This window comes from Sus scrofa, chromosome 4 (assembly GCF_000003025.6).
Source record: "Sus scrofa isolate TJ Tabasco breed Duroc chromosome 4, Sscrofa11.1, whole genome shotgun sequence".
NCBI classification, from domain to species: domain Eukaryota; kingdom Metazoa; phylum Chordata; class Mammalia; order Artiodactyla; family Suidae; genus Sus; species Sus scrofa.
The window spans coordinates 41269092-41290554 of NC_010446.5; the positions used below are offsets into that span (position 1 = coordinate 41269092).

At 45.0% G+C, this 21463-nt stretch overlaps 1 long non-coding RNA gene across 3 annotated transcripts in view; it reads right to left on the reverse strand.

Moving 5' to 3' along the window:
- Positions 1–20090, reverse strand: part of LOC102164357 — a 194962-nt gene extending 174872 nt beyond the window's left edge. For all 3 annotated transcript variants that reach the window (XR_002343200.1, XR_002343198.1, XR_002343199.1), the window contains exons 1-2: positions 19919–20090; positions 18870–19030 (exon numbers count right to left, since the gene is read on the reverse strand). This is a non-coding gene — a long non-coding RNA (uncharacterized LOC102164357). The remainder of the gene's footprint in view (positions 1–18869; positions 19031–19918) is intronic.

Consider the following 21463-nt stretch of genomic DNA (forward strand, 5'->3'; position numbering starts at 1 on the left):
CCTTCTGACTCGTTACTTCTAAGCCCCTGTGTGACACCCCCAGAGTCCCCAAAGCACCTTCTGCTGTGGATGACCAGCTCTGTCCAGGTCCAGTGCAGTCGGGATTCACCTGGTTTGACAGAAGCATCTGGAAAGGCCCAGCTGACCTAAATCTCTCCTCCTGCAGGAAATGCCCACCATTCAGTCACTCCTTCAGGCAGGGAAGCCAACCAGAATAAATGGAGGAGCCAGAATTTGTCACCGTGATCAAAAGGGGCCTTGATTGTTTTTTCTAACTGGTAACACTTGTAACAGTGTCTGAAGTTCACTACCACTCTCCTGTGTAGAAACCTTCTTTTCCTGTATCTGAACTAAAAGTGCTCCAGAGCACCCAGTCCCAGGCAGAGGAGAAGAATAATACATCTGCTAGGTTAAGTGTCTTCCCACCTAAAGCAGTTTCACTGTGGAGTTTGGAGTAGGTTAAGGAGCTGGCATTGTCACTGCTGTGGCTCTGGTTACTGCTGTGGTATGGGTTCCACCCCGGCCCAGGAACTTCCCTATGCCACCAGTACAGCCAAAAAACAAATAAATAAAATAAATAAATAAATAAATAAATCTGTTTCATTGGGGGTAAATATTCTCTCAAAGTTCAGAGTCACTTTCAGGGCTCCTTCTTCCAAGGGTCTCCCCAGACACTCCCTCCTAACATGGGGAGTGTGAGATGTCATCATAGCCTCAAGGTGCTAAGAGGGGTGCCTTGTTACCCTCTGTTGAGCACTGTGCTCTTGGTTCCTGGGCATCAGGCTCTGTCTACAGAAAACTCTTATGAAGTGCCAGCCACTGGGGACATATGTGGTCTTTCCCTTGTCCAAGACAGGGCCCAGGGTTCCTCAATGGCCCAATCAGCCCCATCTTAGCTCTTGGGTGCCTCAGAGTAACACCCACACCCTTCCTCTGGTCTAGGACTGTCCACCTCAAAGCCTCTGGGGATGCGCACCTCACCCCCTACCATAGTGACCCCCTCTATCAGTTATTTTCTTCATGCCCACTCATGGCACAGAATCCACCCATTTCTCACAAAGCCAAGCCACGTAGTCTATGGCCTGGATTCCCCACAGTGGCCACTCAACAAGTCTCCCGGCCTCCGCCCCTGAGACCTGCAGTCTAGCTTCAACAGAGCAGCAGAGTGATCTTTTGAAAACAAAATCCAGGGCCCATCACTCCTTTGCTCAAAACCTTTCCGCAGTTCTCATTTCATTCAGAATAAAAGCCAAAGTGTGAGGCTGCCCTGAGCTGACACCGCTCCCCTCTGACCACATCCCTCTGCCTGCCACACGCCAGCATCCCTCTCGCTCTGATCCACGCATCATGCAGGCCTCCTTACTGAGCCCAACTTAGGGCGGGGAGGGGGAAGGATGGAGAAGGAAAGGCAAGGTAGCATCAGAAAGGAAAAGGGTGTGGACAGAAAAGGAAGAAGCTGGGGACCAGGCAAGCATATCAGCAGGGAGCCTCATGGCTGCAGGGGCGGGGGAACACGGAGTGGGGAGGACCACTGAGCTGGTCCCTCTGCTTCAGTCACTCTTGCCCACATGCACGTGGCCAAATGCCTGTTTCCATCACACCTTTGTTCACCCTCCCACTCTCCCAGTGCCTCCTCCGCCCACCTGACACTGCAGTCTGCTTCCTGCCACCCCTGACATCCTGAGGCCTCTGAATACCTGGTGCCAGGTACGCTCCTCTACATCTTCTTTTCCTGGGACCAGCCCTGGCAAGCCTGCTTCCATCATGTGTGTCTGGGTGGTTCCTCCAAAGAAGGCTGTTTAGCTTGAAGATAGGCTGGTGGTTCTCCCTTTGCACCAGCCAGATGGGAGCCCTAAGGAGACACAGAGCATGAGCAGTGCCTTCTCTTGGTCTCCATCACTCCATCAGAGCAAGATGAGGCAGAGCTGGGGTGTGGGGGGAGGGCTGGGGGCACCGCTTGGCGGAGGTGATGCTTCTCACTTCCCTCCTCCTCCAAATCCCTCTAAATACAGTTCTGCCCCAACGCGTCTAAGAACCATTTACCAGGAAGCCCCTCAAATAATAATAAAGGGTGTGATTTAAAGTAAATTATTGGCTCTTTGAACTGGAGAGATGTGCTCATCAAACTGAAGAAGACACTCAAAGACAAGAGTGGATGTGTGCTTCCATGTTGCCCACCCACACAGAGCTTGGGAACAGGCCAATAGATAGGTCATTGTCATCAAGATTTACACTTACCCAGCAGGAGGGGAAAGGCTGTGAGAGTTATGTGACTCACTGAAGTTCAAGGTTAACTGATACATCATAAGAACATAAACCAGTGACTTCTGAAGATGACCATTAAACACAGCACTCAATCTTCCTGGGTCTGGAAGCCATTCTTCGGAATGCCCTGCTAAATTCCTTTTTATTATGAGCAACTTGTCTTCCTTAAAACAATACATGCAGCTAGTAGCCTTCTACTGTTAAGACAGACTCAGGGAAAGTGGATTTTTTCCCCTTAAAAAAAAGTTATATTGAAGTCACTTATTTTAATTAAAAAAAAAAAAAAAAGGAAATTCTTGCTTGGAAGCCAGGACTCTGGTACTTTAGCAACATACAATCACAAAACCAAGTTCCTTAAAACTGGCCCATACTGACCACAGACTCCAGCTCACCCAGGGCCCAACTGGTGATCTGTGCTCTGAAACGTGTGCTGTGTCTCTTACAGTTTAGTGATGTATATTCTGAAGGGGGGGGTAGTGAAAATGAGGAATTTATCTCAAGTTCGATCACCCTGCCAGGACATAACTAAATGTCTCCGAAAATTTCAGAGGTGATCCTATAAAGGAAGCAAATGTTGGAAAATGAGGAGACAAAAATCCATTCTTGGATTCCCTGGTGGCTCAGTGGATTAAGGATCTGGCATTGTCACTGCTGTGGCTTGGGTCGCTGCTGTGGCGCCGGTTCAATCCCTGGCCCAGGAACAAGTTGTGGGTGTGGCCCCCAGAAATCCATTCTTATGAAGACTGCAGAGGAAATCTTAAATAGTTACCTCAGCATAACCCTCTCCTCTGAAGACTTACAGGGTTTCCATAGCAGCACAAATAAGTGGCTGCCCAAGTGTCATCCCCACTCATCTGGCTCTCTTGCCCTTTCCCACTAAAGAGGCTGAGAAAAACCAGGCAATTGCTTTCCAAGCCTCCCTTACAGCTAGAGTGGTCATGTGACCTGCTTCTGACTAGTTAAAAGCAGAAGAACACCAGCTAGGCAGCATCTGAGAAAGATTTTTTTTTCCTTCCTAATGAGAAGAAAGGGGCTCAATTCGCTCTCAAGTGAGGGCTTGGTCTTCTTGCAACCGTAAGGGCCAGATCAAAAGAATTTCAGAGATTCTGTGCCAGCACCAGAATAATAGAAGTGTTCAATCAACCCTAAAGCCGCCTGCCTCCAAACTTCTTATTAAATAAACAAGAAAGCATTTTTTTGGTTATGTCAGCAATTGTTGGCTCTCCTGTTACTTGCAGCCAAAAGCATCCTACAGAATACAATGATATCCCGTACTTATTCCAAGCAGGATTTGGCACTTCACAGCAGCTGCTACAAGCAAATGCCATTCTGCCAAGTTTTAGCAATTAATGCAAAGCTTTGCTGAAATCTTAAGGAAATACGAAGGAAGTTTGATCCCACATCACCCAGTGAAATTTAATTAAATCCAGAAATCAATCAATTTGTTTTCCTTCAAAGCCCCAGTTTGCACCCAGTTGCCTTATTTCCTGTGGACATTTGTCCCGTACAGATCTCACAGCCTTGCTATCTTCAGTCTTCCTTCCTCCTAGAAATTCCCAGTTCCCAGCTCTTTCCATCTTTGGCAATTTACCTCTCTCCTGGATTCTCCCATCATAAATTCTCACACCTATAATTTTACTTTGTAAACAAAAGGCATTACTTAGTAGGATCTGTCCTCTTTAGAAGACAGGGTCTACACATAGTAAATAGCAAAAAAATCCTACTTTTTCACAAATACACCCTCTTCCACTGCCAGAGTCATTGGTTAACTGGGAAGGAAGGAGGAAAATAAAAGGAAAGGAAGAGAAAGGGAGAAGGAAAGAGAAATAAGGTAAGGTTTCCCCTCATTGCTTACTTTTCTACCATTAACCTCCTCCTAACCTCCTCCTCCCAAAAAACCACTTCCTTCTATTCCCCCTTCTATCTCTGCCTTTTGGATATCCTTCCATTAGCTGAAAAAACTTTTGAAGGAATAACCCACATTAGCCATCTGCCTTTTCTTGCTTCTCAGTCACATCCTTGCCTGACCTATGACTTCAGCCTCCAGACATGGTATTAGAACTGCCTGCAAAGAGTCCACAGCCCCTCGGTGCCCAGTTGACCCATCCAAATGAAATTAAAGTGCCGTCATGACAGTATGGTGCTCTTTCATTTTGATGCAGTTCCTATTATAAGCCAGCATCATAAGGTGTCTTTGGGCCACAGCTCTAATTAAAAGCCCACAGATTGAAGAACCAAAGAATATTACCTTGTAATCCCCCATCACTACCAAGCACACACACTCTCAAGAGTCGCTGCATTCCCACAAGAAACTCTGGTAAATAGTAACAATATTGGCTCAGTCCCAAAGGCAGGGGTCGCATCAACCACCCACGACTCTTGTAGGTGGAAGCCAACACCACAAATGCTGGAACATGCAAGCTATGACCCAACAGGTGGCAAGCAGTGGTGGTGATGAGCAAACAGGTGAATGGGCTTCCAGCTTGTCTGTGATTCGTTCTGTTTTTTGCCCCACAGGTAAGGCAGGTATGTTAGGCGGAGATGGCTTCCAGCACTTCCTTACCCGACTAGAGTCAGAGATGCCAATGCTATGATCTCCCCTGCAGGATAGAAGGACAAACCCCTGGCTTCAAGAAGCGTTTGCCTTTTTTTTTTTTTTTTTTTTTAACATTCTTTCTAAAAGCATGAAGGCTTTTTTTCAAGTTCAAGAGATTTCCCATCCATTGGGGTTAAAAGTTGAAAACCCAGAGTCTGGTTCCATCCCTTGAAATCACCCCTGACTGCCGGAGGAATGCATGAGGCTTCTAGGTTTCCTCCCCTGGGCTGACAAAGGGTGCTTCAGGATGGGGGCCTGGAATTTGGAACGTTCTTTTGTCTCACGATTGCAAATGGCATGAAATTGAATCATGTGGAAAGAAGGAGGAGAGGGAGCTGCCGGAGCTACAAGGCCCTAGTCTTGCTGCAGCGCCATGGCTGCACTTAGAGCTAAATGCCTTTTCCTTCCCCTGAGGTCTCAGCTTGGTCGGGTGACATATTGCTGGCCTCATCTTAGCCCAGCCATCACTTTTTGTCAGGCATCATGAGGCCAACGAAAAGGCTGGAGGAGTAAATCAGGCATCTGTTTATTCAAGTGTTTTTTGTTCAAGTTATTTTTTTTTTCATTGTGCTATGCTTTTCCCCAGCCCTACTTGTAGAAAGAGCCACTTTGCCAGAAAACCTGGTAGCACCAGCTGCTCCAGAGGAAGCTCTGTCTTAAACAGAGCCCAAAAGAGGCCAACTACCTGGCTGCTTGTCTGAGTTTCATTCATTCAGGATTGGCTGACTGTGAGCTGCCTTGGAGGGCACATAAGGGCTCAGGTGATTTGACTCTCTACACGTGTACAAGATAGGAATTCCTCAGAAGATACATCTTTTTTTTTTTTTGTCTTTTCGTCTTTTCTAGGGCTGCACCCCTGGCATATGGAGATTCCCAGGCTAGGGGTCCAATTGGAGCTACAGCTGCTAGCCAGAGCCATGGCCACAGCAACATTAGATCTGAGCCGCATCTGTAACCTATACCACAGCTCACAGCAACGCCAGATCCTTAACCCACTGAGCAAGGCCAGGGATCGAACCCGCAATTTCATGGTTACTAGTCAGATTCGTTAACCACGGCACCACGATGCGAACTCCAGAAGACACACCTTGAGTCTATTCACTGTGTATGTTCCAGAGCTGTTGGGGGGAGGGGTCAAACCTGCTTTCTTACTAAATTAAAACAGAAAAAAAAAGTGCTAGAGATACATAGCACTTCCTCCTAGAACTAGAATAGAAGACTCAGTTGCCTTGCTTTTATCATTATCCCTCTCATTCTTCTATTGGCATAAAGGAGACCTCCAAAGCTTATCCAGGCCCCTTTTCCTGCGCCAACACTGCCTCCCAGGAAGGTACTAGAAATTATTAGATGGAGTAGGTTCCTGTCTGTATACAGTGGAGTTAGTCCCACTGCCAACACTCTGCCTTACCAGAATCTTCTTTCAGTAAAACAATGAAATCATGTGGGCCTCCCCTGCTGGACCACAAGCTACCTGAGAACAGAGACTAGGTCTTAATCATCTTCTATGCTCAGCCTCTTTCTTGGCACATAAAAGTCACTCTACAAATGTTACCTGAACCAAAATAGTCACTTGCTGGAATCAAATGGGTGAATTCTCCTGTTTTCTATTTACCAAGCCAAGTCCCTGCTATCAGCTTCTCTCATGTCTTCAGGAATCGCAATCAAAGCATTCAGGATATCTCCAAAAATTTTTTGTTTAGGTTTCTCTAAGCCGCCCTGGTTTACTACTGTTATTTTTTTAGCATTTAGCACTTTTTTCTCTCATCTCAAAAGTATCTCAGTTTGAAGTATAAATTACATGGTCATCTGTATTGATCTGGCTCACTGAGAAGCAGGTACCAAGATGGGATTACATGGGTGAAAACTGTATTAGGGGAAATAGGTCTTAAGAGATAATATAGGGAGGGAGCTGGGAAAGTTGAGAGAGTCGCCAGACGGCCAGGCAGGAGTCCTGAGAGAGGGGAGGGTGGAAGCCTCCAAGAGGGCCAGCAGTCCAAAGAAGGTTTGGCAAGGCAATCAGAAACTCTGGAGCTGAGTTCCTGTTGTGGTTCAGTGGGTTAAGAACCTGACCAGTGGAGTTCCTGTCGTGGCTCAGTGGTTAACGAATCCGACTAGGAACTATGAGGTTGTGGGTTTGATCCTTGTCCTTGCTCAGTGGGTTAAGGATCCGGCATTGCCGTGAGCTGTGGTGTAGGTCGAAGATGTGGCTCAGAGCCTGCGTTGCTGTGGCTCTGGCATAGGCCAGTGGCTACAGCTCCGATTGGATCCCTAGCCTGCGAACCTCCATATGCCATGGGAGCGGCCCAAGAAATGGCAAAAAGACAAAAAAAAAAAAAAAAAAAAAAAAAAAAGAACCTGACTAGTATCCATGAGGATGTGGGTTTGATCCCTGGCCTCACAAAGTGGGTTAAGGATCCCATGTTGCCACAAGCTACAGCATAGGTCACAGATGCAACGTAGATCCCAAGTTGCTGTGGCTGTGGCGTAGGCCGGCAGCTGTACCTCCAATTCGATCCCTAGCCTGGGAACTTCCATGTGCTGTAGGTGCGGCCCTAAAAAGAAAAAAAAAGTAGACCATCAGAAAAAACTCTTGTCTCCCAGAAACAGGCCTAGCTCAGTCTCCTAGACATGCTCAGCCATAGGCGAGCAACAGCTGTGAGGATCATGACCTTGACACAAAGGTAAAGACAGGCTTCAGAGCTAAGAAATAGCTCCTCACACCCAGGTCTACTAAAGAATCACTGTTCCCAATCTTTGTCTCTTTAATTATCTTGGGGAAAAAAAAGAATGGGGCTGGCAATGAAAGGGGCTGGGAGTCAGGGTCCCTATGATCTGGCCTTCCTTTATTGCAGGACAGCAAACAGATGAGACTGCCAGACAAGGACATTTCTCCCTGAATTGCCTCCCCCTTTGTCAAATACTATCCCCTCTGCCTGACAGATCATGCAGCCCCTTGGAAGACAAGAAAAGTCCTCAAAGGATTTGTCAGTGAGGCCTAAATTGTTCGTGAGGTCCGGCTGGAAAACTGCCCTCGCCCACCCAAATGTCCACTTTGCTGTTCACGTAGAGTGTGCACATGGAAAGACAACTATTCCACCTTGTCTTCCTGCTCTCCTGGGACAATGACTCACCTGGGCACAAGGTGTGTGTATGTGGCGGGGGGGGGGGGGGGGGTGTTTCCTACCATGTCCTCCCCAAAGGCATCAGTTCTATCTGTAAGTGCAGACCCCATTCACTCTATGAGTCCTCTGACATGCCTATGTACCTTCACATAGCCTCACACATCAAGAGGCCCGTCGACTGAAAAAAAAATGCATAATCCAAAAGTATAGATGGATAGATAGATGGATGGATGGATGGATGGATGGATGGATAGACAGACGGACAGATGGATAGACGGATAGATGGGTAGATGGATACATGGATACATGGATAGATGGACAGATGGATAGATGGATAGATTTGCATTTTAGGGCCACGCTTACAGCATATGGAAATTCCCAGGCTAGGCGGTGAATCAGAGCTGCAGCTACCAGCCTACACCACAGCCACAGTAACGCCGGAACTGAGCCATGTCTGTGACCCACACCACAGCTCACGGCAACGCCATACCCTTAACCCACTGAGTGAGGCCAGGGATGGAAACTGCATCTTCATGGATATAGTCGGATTCGTTTTTGCTGCGCCACAACAGGAACTCCCGGAAAATTTGAGAATTATATTTTCTTCCGCAACTTCCTGAGGACTTAAGCTCAGAAGACAGACTCTCACACAGCTCTGAGGGAATGTTCCAAAGGAGTAAGGAAGGAGCCGAGCTGTATAGGAGTTTTTGAAAACAAAACAAACAGGTAGTTGGAACATCAAAAGTTCCTTCAGTATGAACCTTAACTATCTAGGCCCAATATCCTGCTTTTTTCCATCCTGAATCCTATCAGGGGACATAGTCAGGGCTGCTGCAGTGGTCAGTGGCTTGATGGCCGTGACATCTTTTGTTTACTGATAAGGCAGGTTCATCTACAGGCCTGATAAGTGTTTGCGAAATAACTGCCCATTCCTGCCTCAACCCAGCTGTCCTCCACATCCGGTTTCCTAATGTGCCTTTTTGCACTGAATTGAAATGTCATCTTTGTCCTATACAGTCACCGTTGATTAGCCCAGACTGAACACCTGACCCAAATGCGGCAAAACTGACTGTCCTGGGAACTCGGAATTAGAATTTCAAGACTGGTGGCATTCACGTGTGTGGCTGGGCATGGTAGGGAAGCATATTTCACTGTGTAGACAGAGGAAGAGAGAGAACTGGTCTGCACAGAGTGAAAGGAGCAGACAGACGGGAGCAAGTGCTGCCCCCTCAGTCCCTCATCCCGCTTCTGTGTGCACTAGCCAACTTCCAGGGGCCAGCACTGGACCCAGAGCATCCTTCAAAGACTTATGCAGCAGCTCTGAACCAAGGATGGAGAAATTTGCATGTAGATCCCAGTTCCCTCACCTCACCTGGAGGCGGGATAATTCTGGGTGTATTCTAGAACACTGATTATTAACCAGGCCAATTCTTCCCCTCCAAGGGACTCCAAGGCAGTATCTGGAGCTATTTTTGGTTGCGTGCTATGGACATCTATGGATAGAGACCTGGGATGCTGCTCAACACCCTATAATGCTCAGGACATCCCCCACAACAAAGCATTATCCACCCCTAAATGTCAATAGTGAGAAACTCTGCTCTAGAGGACAAGTTTGAAGACTACGCTCCAGTCACCCAGAGCTAGTAACTAGCTCATAAGATACCTGGCTGCCCTGTCTTCCTTCCCTCCTCCCCTAAAGTGTTTTCCTACAGCCCCCACTTAAACTACTTGCACTTGAATTCTTAACTCAGGATTGGCCTTTGGGTGAACCCAAACTAAGATACTGAATTTCTGATATGTCTTCAGTTCCAGATTCCTATGCTTCCTAAGATGCAAACAATTTATGCCAATAATGAGAGTTAGCCAAGTGTACAGTTTTAGAGTGGACACAGTCAACCTCCAAGACCCCTCTCACTTCTAATGCCAACTGCAGGTTCAAGGGGTTGTCAGAATCACCATCAGTTTTGATGGGGATAAATCAGGCTAGACCTGCTCTCTTTATGCAGCTTTATTCTCTAATCCAAACCTCTATTGAGTTTAGGGTGATCAGCCATCCCAGTTTTCCCAGGACTGTCCTGGTTTTAACAATTCAAGTCCCACTTCAATTCTAGACCAATCAAAGTTGGTCACCCTAATTAAGATTCACCACAGGTCACTTTGCTGTACAGCAGAAATGGATAGAACATTGTAAATCAACTATTAAAAAAAAAAAAAGATTCACCATTTGGAGGGTTTTAGGTTATTGGGAACTTCCCCAGCCAGTGGATACTCCAGTCTCCATTGGAAATCAACATGAACATATTTTATGGGGGGAAACATGGGGAAAGGGGGCAGGGTGGGAACGAGTGGCTGGATCCAGGCACACTCCCCAAGCTCATAACATTACTGAACACCAGATCTGCATCCTGGCTGGACTGAGCAACCTCTGCCAGGGCTATGCGGAGTCCCGTGGCAGTGAGGCATCACAGCTTGGTGGTGAGATCATGCCTACAAAGACTTCTGGAAATGTGAACTGCTGAGAGTCACATTAATTATATATCAGCGAGCACTCAACCAGGAGAGTTGGCATGCACAAGCCAAAGGAAAACCCCAGCGGTCGGCAGCTGGAATTAGAGACTGCCTCATGTTGTGATGACAGTCACTGTCTCCCAAAAGGGGGTGTGGCCCAAGGACTGTCAGCCTCGGGGGCTTCAGGATCACAGGGTCACGATCTTGTGCCTGAGGGACATGGGGATGGCTTGGAGAGAGACTCAGATACCCAGATACAACAAGAGCCATGAAATAAAACCGATAGTCCCTCACTTAACAAGTCCAAGAGAGTCCAGTATTACCCTGCCTTCTGCAGGCACATATGAAGGTCTCACCCTCAAAATCTAGCCATAGACACAGACAGAAAGCACAATGTGTAAACAGTCACCACCATAAGGGCATAGACAAGTTTCCTAGGCGTCTGTGACATTGACTTGCTCTACAAGTGTTTGAGCAACCTCTGGAATCCAGGAGGGGAAAAGTCAGGTATCCCCGACTTCATGAAGCTGTATTCTAGCAGATGTGAAACTTCTGATGATATCATTTGTAATGAATAAATATTTGGTAAACACTGAGATGGAGAATGGGAACAATGATATTTGAGCAAAAAAACCTTCTTGATTTAAAACAATAAGCAAGTCAATGTTGTTATAATGCAGGCGGACACCAGGGAGGAGGATTACAGGGGGGAAGGAAGCTTTGACCAGGAAGTTATGAGGGTGTGAGAAAGCCGCAGGGGGTACGTACAGACCGCCAAGCGTGCTCATCCCCCTGCTGACACATCACACCATTCAAATCCAGACCTACTCAACCAATCATGGTTCCCGCACATTACCTGTTTCGAATGTCTTTTCTTCCCATAATGCTTTGCTCATGCTGTTGCAGATACTCGGCATTTCCTCCTCCTTCCCCTGCATCTGAATGAGTCACACTCACCCTGAAGAGTCCTCCGATCCACATGTCTGGCCGCTCCTTTGCTTTGCAGTGGTGCATACAGCATTCCCCTCCTAAACTATGGCAGCTTAAAAAATAAGCACAACTTAAAAGCTGAGAGTTGGAGTTCCCATCGTGGCTCAGCAGAAACAAATCCAACTAGGAACCATAAGGTGATGGGTTCAATCCTTGGCCGTGCTCGGTGGGTTAAGGATCTGGCACTGTGGTGAGCTGTGGTGTAGGTTGCAGATGAGGCTCAGATCTAACATGGCTGTGGCTGTGGCTGTGGCTGTGGCTGTGGCTGTGGCATAGGCCAGCAGCTATAGATCCTATTTGACCCCTAGCCCAGAAACTTCCGTTTGCCACAGGTGCAGCCCTAAAAAGCAAAAAAAAAAAAAAAGCTGAGAGTTAAGTTTCATTGGGGGCAAAATGAGGACTCTAGCCCAGGAGGCAGCATTTCAGATAGCTCTGAGATACTGCTCCAAACAGACAGGGGAAATGTCAGTACATATGTGATTTTGGTGAAGGGGGAGGTACATGCAACCATTTTTACAGAAGGTGGTTGCTGGTCTCCTGAAGGTTTCTGATAGTCACGAGGAAGACATCAACCTGAAGGATTTTAATGCTTTTCTGGATACAAGGATCTGCAAGAATTGGGCCCATGAAATCTTCTCCTGAGAATATCTAACTACCTGAAGACCTGTTCTGCATTGTTCCCAGAGCATAGCGTGCTCTCCACCCTGAGTTCCCTTCAGGGGGTGTTGAGGGCCAGCAGTGCAGTGCCTCTTGATTCAGTCCACGTAGAGGCAGATAGCACGTGCCAACCCCCAGTTCACAACTACTTAACACACTCCGGGGCCATTCTTGGCGTGTGTATCTTTCTACTAGACATGAGGAAAGGGCCCATCCATGTAGCATTTGTGCTGTTTCCCCATTTATTCATTCAGCACAGTGCTGAAGCTTCTAAATGAATGAACGAAATGGGGTGATCCAAAAATGCAGTTTCTGGGAACTAAACAAAACAAAACCAGAGGAATGAGGCATGAGGTGGATAATTCTGAACAAAGATAACCCAAGATGACTATGCCCTTTGGCAGGACTTTCTTTCTCTGATAGCTTTCACCTTTATTCCAGTTTTTGTAAACAAAGAGCTGCACATATTTAATGTGTTCAAACATCAAACAAGCAGCTGTGACAAGGTAACAGATATATCCAATATCTCCCAGAGAGAAACTTGATCGAGCTGGGCCACTCAGCCCCAGAGTTGGCCTTTTGAGCCACTCAGACATTTAGAGTCAATCTTATTATACCAATTGGTGATATATATAGTTCCCAGGTGCATTTCACCTGATCGAAAATATAAATATCCTTTTGCATGCATAGGTACGCATGACCTGCTGTTTAGCCTTTTAGTCACAAGGAAAAAAAATGCATTCGTTCACTCAAAACTACAGCATATAAGCCCCTGAAGCACTCTAGCTTAACATCTGGAATTCATCACCAAGGTTATGCTATTCAAAGAGCCAGCATCAGGGAGATAGGATAAGCCTGAAAACTTAAACAAACACAAAAATAGACTTTAAAGGGGAGCTATATTCAATATCCTGTGATAAACCATAATGGAAAAAAATATGAAAAAGAATATGTATGTATAACTGAATCACTTTGCTGTACAGCAGAAATTAACACAGCACTGTAAATCAACTGCACTTCAATAATTTTGTTCAATTAAAAAAAATTTTTTTTAACTTATACAAACAAGGAAGTGGATGGAGGCAGGGTAGCTTACAAGCTCATCTTCAACTCAAGTTTGCTCCTAGACAATTAGTTTGCAGGTCTAATGGCATTTCCTAATAGAGCTAAGGTTGACAAAGTCATTAAAAACACATTGAGTTAGATGTCAAAGATTGGGAGAGGCTGAAAGTCTATGAGAAAAATCCAGATATCTCTCAACATATGGCTGTTTTCAGACTTAAAGGTTTTGTTTGGTTTGTTTTTTTGTTTTTTTTTTTTTTTTTTTTTTTGGCCACACCCACAGCATGTGGAATTTCCTAGACCAGGGATTGAATTTGTGCCATAGCACATGGAACACTCAGGGTGGTGGTCTGAGAAGAGCCCAGCTCCTTGCCTTGAGCCATGTGAACTGTGCTCTCTGTAGGAATTCTACAGCCTCAGTGATCTTAAATGTTATGGGTCCTTTGCCAGGCTGGCTGCCCTGGGCTAAGCACTGTACTTAGCGAGGAACGTGTAGCCCAGGTGAGAACTTCAGTCACCTTGACAGCCAGAAGCCTGTTACATCCACTCAGAAAAGAAAGTCTTCCCACTATGTAAGAGCCACCTGGGGACCAGTAGTGCAAAGGAAGCCTGCAAAGAGCCAGGAGAATCAGATAATAAGATAATAACCACATCAGACAATAAGAACAAAGAAGGACTCTAGAGTCAGAGCTGATCTGGAATCCTAGCCCGGTTTGAGGTTTTTTGTTTGATTGGTTTTTTTGTTTGTTTGTTTTGAGCTAGGTTGCTTTATCTCTCTGAGACTTAGCCTCCTTGTTTTTAAAATGGTAAAGGTAATAAAAATATCTACTTAATTAAATTGTTGGGGATATAAATATTCAATTATGTAAAAGGCCTAGAACAGAGCCAGGCACTCATTAGACTTCGAAGTATGATGATGCACTTGAGAGTGTGCCCTGTGCAATAATTGTCCAATTCCTACTGGCCACGAGTCTTCAGTTACAGCCTCCTGAGGACAGGGAAGACAGGAGCTTGTGACCTGGCCTGTCCAAATTTGAGGGCTTTGAATACTGATGACAGATTCCCAAAATGTCAAAACTAGAACAAACTCGAGAGATTGTCTAGGCAGAGGACATTCCCAAAACTTTCTTTTAGACCCAAAACCTGTCATTCAAACAAAAAGTTTCTGTAACACAAAACAGATAGAGCAAAGTTAACTTAGTTGGAGAGGAAGTGACAGGGCAGAAAGCCCTTACTTGATACCCACAGCCATCTGTTCAGTGACACCCTTGAGGAACGTCCACAGGACACTCGAGTCCCCAGATAACAGAGGTAGAAATCCAGTGGTCTGGTATACCCTCCTATTTTATAAGTGGAGAACCCGAAACCCAGAAAGGTTAAGTCACTGCTCCAGGAGTATTCACAGAGGGAGCATAGAGCCAGATCTAGAACCAAGATTCTTTGCCACTGATGGTCAGTCCAATGACACAGTAAAGAAGAGGAGAGCGTAAGTTTGTCTTGGAAGATCCCCCACCTTCCCAGTTCATGCCCTCTTTCCCCCATCATCTCCCAGTTACCCTCATTCAAATCTTCGATTGACAAATACTTCCCCTCCAGCAATAACACAACACTCCCAGTCGGCTCTCCTCAAAGTATCCCATCTTCCAAACCTTTCCAGTCTCTCTCTCCCTCTCAGAATTTATCCGCCCTCTCTCTTGCTCCCCCAAGATCCTGCTCCATACTGACCTACATGCTCACAGGCGATTCAGTAAAGAGATAGCTTGTATATTACCCAAGTAACTTCTAGAAGTATATTGCAACAAGAACCTCCTAGTAACCCTTCAAAAAAAAAATTTTTTTTTTGTCTTTTTGCCTTTTCCAGGGCCGCTCCTGTGGCACATGGAGGTTCCCAGGCTAAGGGTCAAATTGGAGCTGTAGCCACCGGCCTACACCAGGGCCAAAGCAACATGGGATCCCAGCCGCATCTGAGACCCACACCACAGCTCACGGCAATGCCAGATCCTTAACCCACTGAGCAAGGCCAGGGATCGAACCCGCAACCTCATGGTTCCTAGTCGGATTCGTTAATCACTGCGCCACAACGAGAACTCCAAAAAAAATTTTAAGAGAAGATTCATGTTGACCACTGGGAGGTTTTAGATATATGCTCTTTCAAATCACGCCATGCATTCCTCACCTTACAACACTAGGGTCGCTCCACCATCAGCATTGGTTAACTGTGGCTACACCTCAGACCAACACCATGCTCCCATTTCTCACGCACCTCCAAATCCAGCCAATGTGCTATTTTCATAGGTTATCATAAGGAGAGGGCACGTCTGTTAAGTCACAGGGGAAAGACAAGAAGGGGAAAGTGGAGCTGAATTAAATACACCAGACTCAACAACCCCCACTGAACTTTCCACGGAAACGCTCCCCATGCACTGCTCCTAGGCACCTAACATACACCTGAGCAGTGCAAATGTCACAAGCACTCTGATTGCACATAGTACTGCCGAAATAACCAGCAGTGAGAAGACCTGGGTCTAGTCCCAACTCTGCCATCAACTACCTGCATGGACTTGGAAAAGTCCCACTACCAAGTCTAAGTATCCTCAATTGTAAAATGAAGAGAGGAGATATCATGGCTCCAAAGACCTTTCAGACATCACTTTGTATGACTGTCATTCTTCAAGGAGTTTACCTTATGGGAAAGATGGTAGAGACAGCTGGCCTCCAAAAGCTTCCCCTTCTCCACTGAGAAGCAATAGTCTGCCAGGCACTTCCTCCCCCAGAGGCCCTTCATCTAGGTAAAATCACGTGACGGGTCTTCCCAATAGAATACCAATGAAAGTGATACATTCTACTTCCAGGCAAGGTGACAGACACAGATGTCCCTTTTCCATACTTTCTTACCCTATCTCTGGCTGGATGCAGAAAATTCTGAGGGCCTAGAGGAGGCAGAGCCACAAGACATAAGGAGCCTGGATTTCCCACTGTATAGAGGAAGCTGCACTGACCAGGCATATTCATGCTGGACTATTACATGAACAAGAGGTCAACTTTTCTTGGGTAAAATCACTAAAATTTGATGGTTTATTTGTTACAAGAAGCTAGCATTAACCTAACTACCACGCACACAGAGTTCTATTAAGATTTAGATCTTTGAGACAATTTGAAAAATATTTACAGAAAGTGCTATGCTCACAGTTGGGAAGACTGAACAATGAGAAAAATAGTCCCTTCCCAGGCTCAAACCCAGTAGACCACAAAGACATATATTCCTAGTAGAATATAACACATTACTCTATGTTGCAGAATGAGATAAATTCGTAAGAAAAGCAAAAATCTGCAGAGAAGGGAGAAAGGGAGAATGAATAAAGCCCACCCAACTCACTTCACAGGAAGACTGTTCTGGAAAGCATCCAAGTGAACCGTAATTAGTTCCCAGATTGAGTTGAAATTATGTTTCAGTGAAGACCTGTCTCCTGATACTCAGAGTGACCCACACTGCCCTCTGGTGAACACATGTGGTTTGGGGGTAACAGCGGCTCCCCCTGACACAGGAGTCCCAGCATGCCCCATGTTCAGTGCAGGCACAAAGAATGCGATTTGCCCCAAGCTATAGTTCATCCTTTCCTAACTCACTAATTCTCACAGATGAAGGAACGAGATATGTCAGGCCCACGGACCACCCAGAGGGACTGAGGGAAATACAATTACTGTCTTGGGGAACGCAGACCAAAAGGGCTGATCCTGAGGTATTTCAAATTTGCTCACACCTCTGAAAGGAGAACAGTGGGACGGCAGGTGGTCACTAGCGACTGAAAGTTACTCTAAACTGCTCAGGGGTTGAGCATATTGCCATTTATTACTTGGGGACTTGTCAAAGTATTACTTTCATTACACTAATAAATACCATAAATGTCAAAATAGAAAATACTCAAAGTCCTGGAACTTGTCTTATCTAAATCTATATGATCTGGAAATATTTAGCAAGGGAGCCCTGTATCACAAAACAGATACAGAAAGAGTCCTGAGGAAAGCCTTGGGAAATGCCCAACTATTAATTACACACGAAACTGAAACTCTCTTTAATAGAAATTGCCTCGGCTGCAAAGAACAAAGCTCAATGTATTCCAGGAAAGGAGAAGAGTCCAAGTTCTTTGGTTCCATTGAGTACAGGCCCTTTAAAGGTAAAACAATTCATGATGGGTATTTGAATTTTGTTCAGATTGTGGAGAAAGGGGAGGAGAAGCTTGTAGATTTCTATTTCTCAAGTTCAAAAAACAAAATCTGATATTTTTACTGTAATCATGAACTTAAACCTAAATAAAGATTTATTTTTATTATTTTTTAATGGCAGGGAGTTCTCACTGTGGCTCATCAGGTTAAGAACCCAACATAGTCTCCATGAGGATGAAGCTCTAATCCCTGGCCTCGCTCCAGTGAGTCAGGATCCAACATTGCCACAAGGTGTGGTGTAGGTTGCAGATGCGGCTCAGACCCAGTATTGCTATTTCTGTGGCATAGGCCAGCAGCTGCAGCTCTGATTTGACCCCTAGCCTAGGAACTTCCACATGCTGCAGGTTCACCCAAAAAAAAGAAAAAAAGAAAAAGATTTAAAGACAAAAAAAAAAAAAAAAGAAGGAGTTCCCGTCGTGGCGCAGTGGTTAACGAATCCGACTAGGAACCATGAGGTTGCGGGTTCGGTCCCTGGCCTTGCTCAGTGGGTTAACGATCCGGCGTTGCCGTGAGCTGTGGTGTAGGTTGCAGACGCGGCTCGGATCCCGAGTTGCTGTGGCTCTGGTGTAGGCCGGTGGCTACAGCTCCGATTCAACCCCTAGCCTGGGAACCTCCATATGCCGCGGGAGCGGCCCAAGAAATAGCAACAACAACAACAAAAAGACAAAAGACGAAAGACAAAAAAAAAAAAAAAAAAGAAAAAGATTTGTATAACAAAAACTCCAAATGAAAATTTGCCAGAAAGACCCTTATTTCTAGAAGCCCTCTTCTCACATGGGTTCCATGTCATTTTAAAAAATATTTTCATTTTAAATCTAAAGAAGAGAAAAAATACTAGCATTTCAATGTGAATTTCACACACATACACGTGCATGAGTGGATCTCACTTTTGGAAGATAATCCCATTTTGATGTAGAGTGTGTAACTATGTGCTGCGTGTTCTCTGACTTATTTCACAGAAGAGATGCTATGTAATCATTAAGCAGCAACGCTGATGATGCAGGTTGATTCTGTGGAACTCAGAAGGCACACGAATGTGACGAGTTTACAGAGGGCACAATCTTCCAAGTGGATCATGAAAAGAGCTCAACTTCCACACAGAAGTCCAGCAACTTACCTGTACTACCCCAGCTGAGCCCAGCTCAGCCCTGCTTTCTTCCAAGAGCTCTAACCACCCACAGTGACGCATCATTGGGCACCAGTAGAAGCCTCCTAATAGCTAACATGTTACACCGGGCCTATAAAGCCTGTTTTTAAGTTTGTTTATCTTTATTTGTGTGCTGAATTCCCCCACAGCCTCCTTGATGAGGCTATTAAGTGCTCAGTTCTGAAGCTGGTACAGTCCTGTTTTTCCTTTGACTTTTGCCATTCAAATCCGGGTCCCCACCCATGAGTCCCTAGTTGCCAGCTGGCTCTTGGGTACCTGCTTGGCAGAAACCACTTACCCTTTTATTCCATGCTACCTGGCTTCTTCCTGCCACAAGGAGGTTTTCCCAAAGCGGATGGAAGGCATTTCACACAGGATGAGCAATTATTTGTGCTGTGTTTTGCCACCAAGTCTCTTTATTGCTCTCCCAGGCAGATCTGATAGAGTTCCTCCGAACAGCTGGAAAGGATGTGAACCAGGGGAAGTTCCTAGTCAGTTACTTCATTGGCTGTGATCACGGCATTGATAAATTTTATTTTGCACTTCATTTTTTTCACATCTACTCAGTAAAAAAAAACTGTAGTAAAACATCGGCAATAAAATAAAAATTCTTAATGTGTAAAGATATTGTTGAAAATGCTTTTCAGACCCTTCCAACTTGTTACATGTAAGGAGTGAATAAAATTCAAATGATGAATTGCTTCCTTATTAAGATTAGTTATAAACTTCATCTTATCTTGAACTGTATTTAAAATCACAGTAGTAGATTTATAGTAGCAGGAGTATAAAACTTAGTCAGGTGGTGGTGAACTAGAAGAACTAGTCCTCCTCCTAAAACACAAAAACATTCAGGGGAGAAAATGACAGGTTCATAAAAGATAAATTTATATCATGTATTCCAGAAAACTGGACATGGTGAAACTTCCCATTCTGCATTTGACCCTATTGGCAGAGCCTCGTCCTATAAAGGCACCTCTCTAGCAAGCATCAATTGACACTCTTAAGTCAATTTCTGTTTCTCCAATGTTTACAAAGACCAAGGACTAAGAGGTGAATTCTTAGTTGAATGGTCAGTCCACTTTGCTCACTTTAACCCTCTAACCCTAAAATTAGAGAGACATTTTGACAATTCATGAATTGATCTGTATTTCCAAGGGAAAAATACACAGACTGATATCAAAAGGGTGTGAACAGCATACACAGAGTCAAAATGAACGCTAAGTACCAGTCCAGACTCTATACTACATAAAGTATATGAATATAAAGTAAAATAGTAAGTATAAAGTGAAAAAAGAGTATATAAGTGAAGTATTAAGAGCGTAAAAGTATGTAAGTACACATACTTACAAAAGTAAAGTTAAAAGCATAAATACATAAGTAAAGCAATTTAAGTTGGGAGTCCTCATCGTGGCTCAGCGGAAATGAATCCAACTAGGATCCATGGGATGCAGGTTCAATCCTTGGCCTCACTCAGTGGGTTGGGGATCTGGTGTAGCTGTGAGCTGTGGTGTAGGTTGCAGATGTGGCTTGGATCCCGTGTGGCGTAGGCTGGCAGCTGTGGCTCCGATTTGAACTTCCATTTGCCACGAGTGTGGCCCTGAAAAAGCAAAAAATTAAAATTAAAAAAAAAGGTATGAGTATATAAGAAGTATATAAACTATCCAAACAATGAACTCCTCAATATTTAGATACTTTGTGATACTTGCTCCAACCCCTTAAGCGAAGGAGGGGGAGATCTGTTAACAGACATCTACAAATAAACAATAACCTGTCCACTTTACCTGTATAGATACAGCCAGTACAGTCAAAAAACAGGGAAAAGTTAGACCTCAGATAGTTTCTCTTGTAAAAGGTTACTTTTGTTTGCACCATATTTATTTCTCTATGTAGTTATTTCTTTAGTACAATTGGAAATGCTGAGAAACTTGACATGAGATGAAATCTCTGCTTATGACGTGGTTTTATACACTTCACCCAACTTTTATGCAGAAAAAAAAAGTAGTGAAAAATATGCTGAAAGCAAACGATCTGAAAAAGAAAAAGAACCATAACGTTTCTAATTTGCATGCTACATTTCAGGATACATACTAACTTTAGAAAACTAGACAGTTTTCTACTGATAGCCTCAGCTGTCTGCCTGCGAATTTCTAAGAATAAAACATGGGGAAGTCCCTCTCATCTCAGAGTATTCCTGGTGCTCATAGCTCCCGACTTGAACCTTTTGGGGTTCAAGTTTATTTTCTCTCAGTGATACATGGTTTCCTGTTTATAAGAAAAAAGGAAAGTCCTTAAAAAGCTTATAAAAAAAAAAACTCAATAGGTTTTTTGGACCTGGACTCCCTCTTGCAAAACAACATTTTGATGAGTTAAGTGTAAATAAATCTGAACCATACGATTAAATTTCCATTAAAATGCACACAGGGTTAAAAAATTGCATCACTAAGTGAACGCGCCTTCCCAAGTTTCTAATGTAATGCTCATCATTTCAGTGCACCATTCATCGCCCCAGACTTTGCGGCAGAAACAAGTGCCAACATGACCTTCGTCCGGCCATCTGGTATGCTCCCCCCAGCCTGCCCCCTTGGCACCTAGGCCCCCCAGCAACTCCTGCGGGAATGGGTCCAGGTCAGGATGTGCTAATCCCAGGCCCTAGGAGATAGGGGCTCTGGCCAACATCTCGGAAAACAGTCACATGTACGTGGTGGGAAAAGGACGGGGGCTCAGCCCTTCACCCCCAGGAGATAACTTGGGAGACCCCTCTCCACCAGGAAGATAAGAACTGGGTTTCTGATGTGTTAACTGAGGTGAAAGAACTATTTGTGTCATCTGTCCCCCTTTACAGTATGCTAGCCTAACCTCTCCCTGTAGTTTGCTTCAGCAAATACTGGCAGT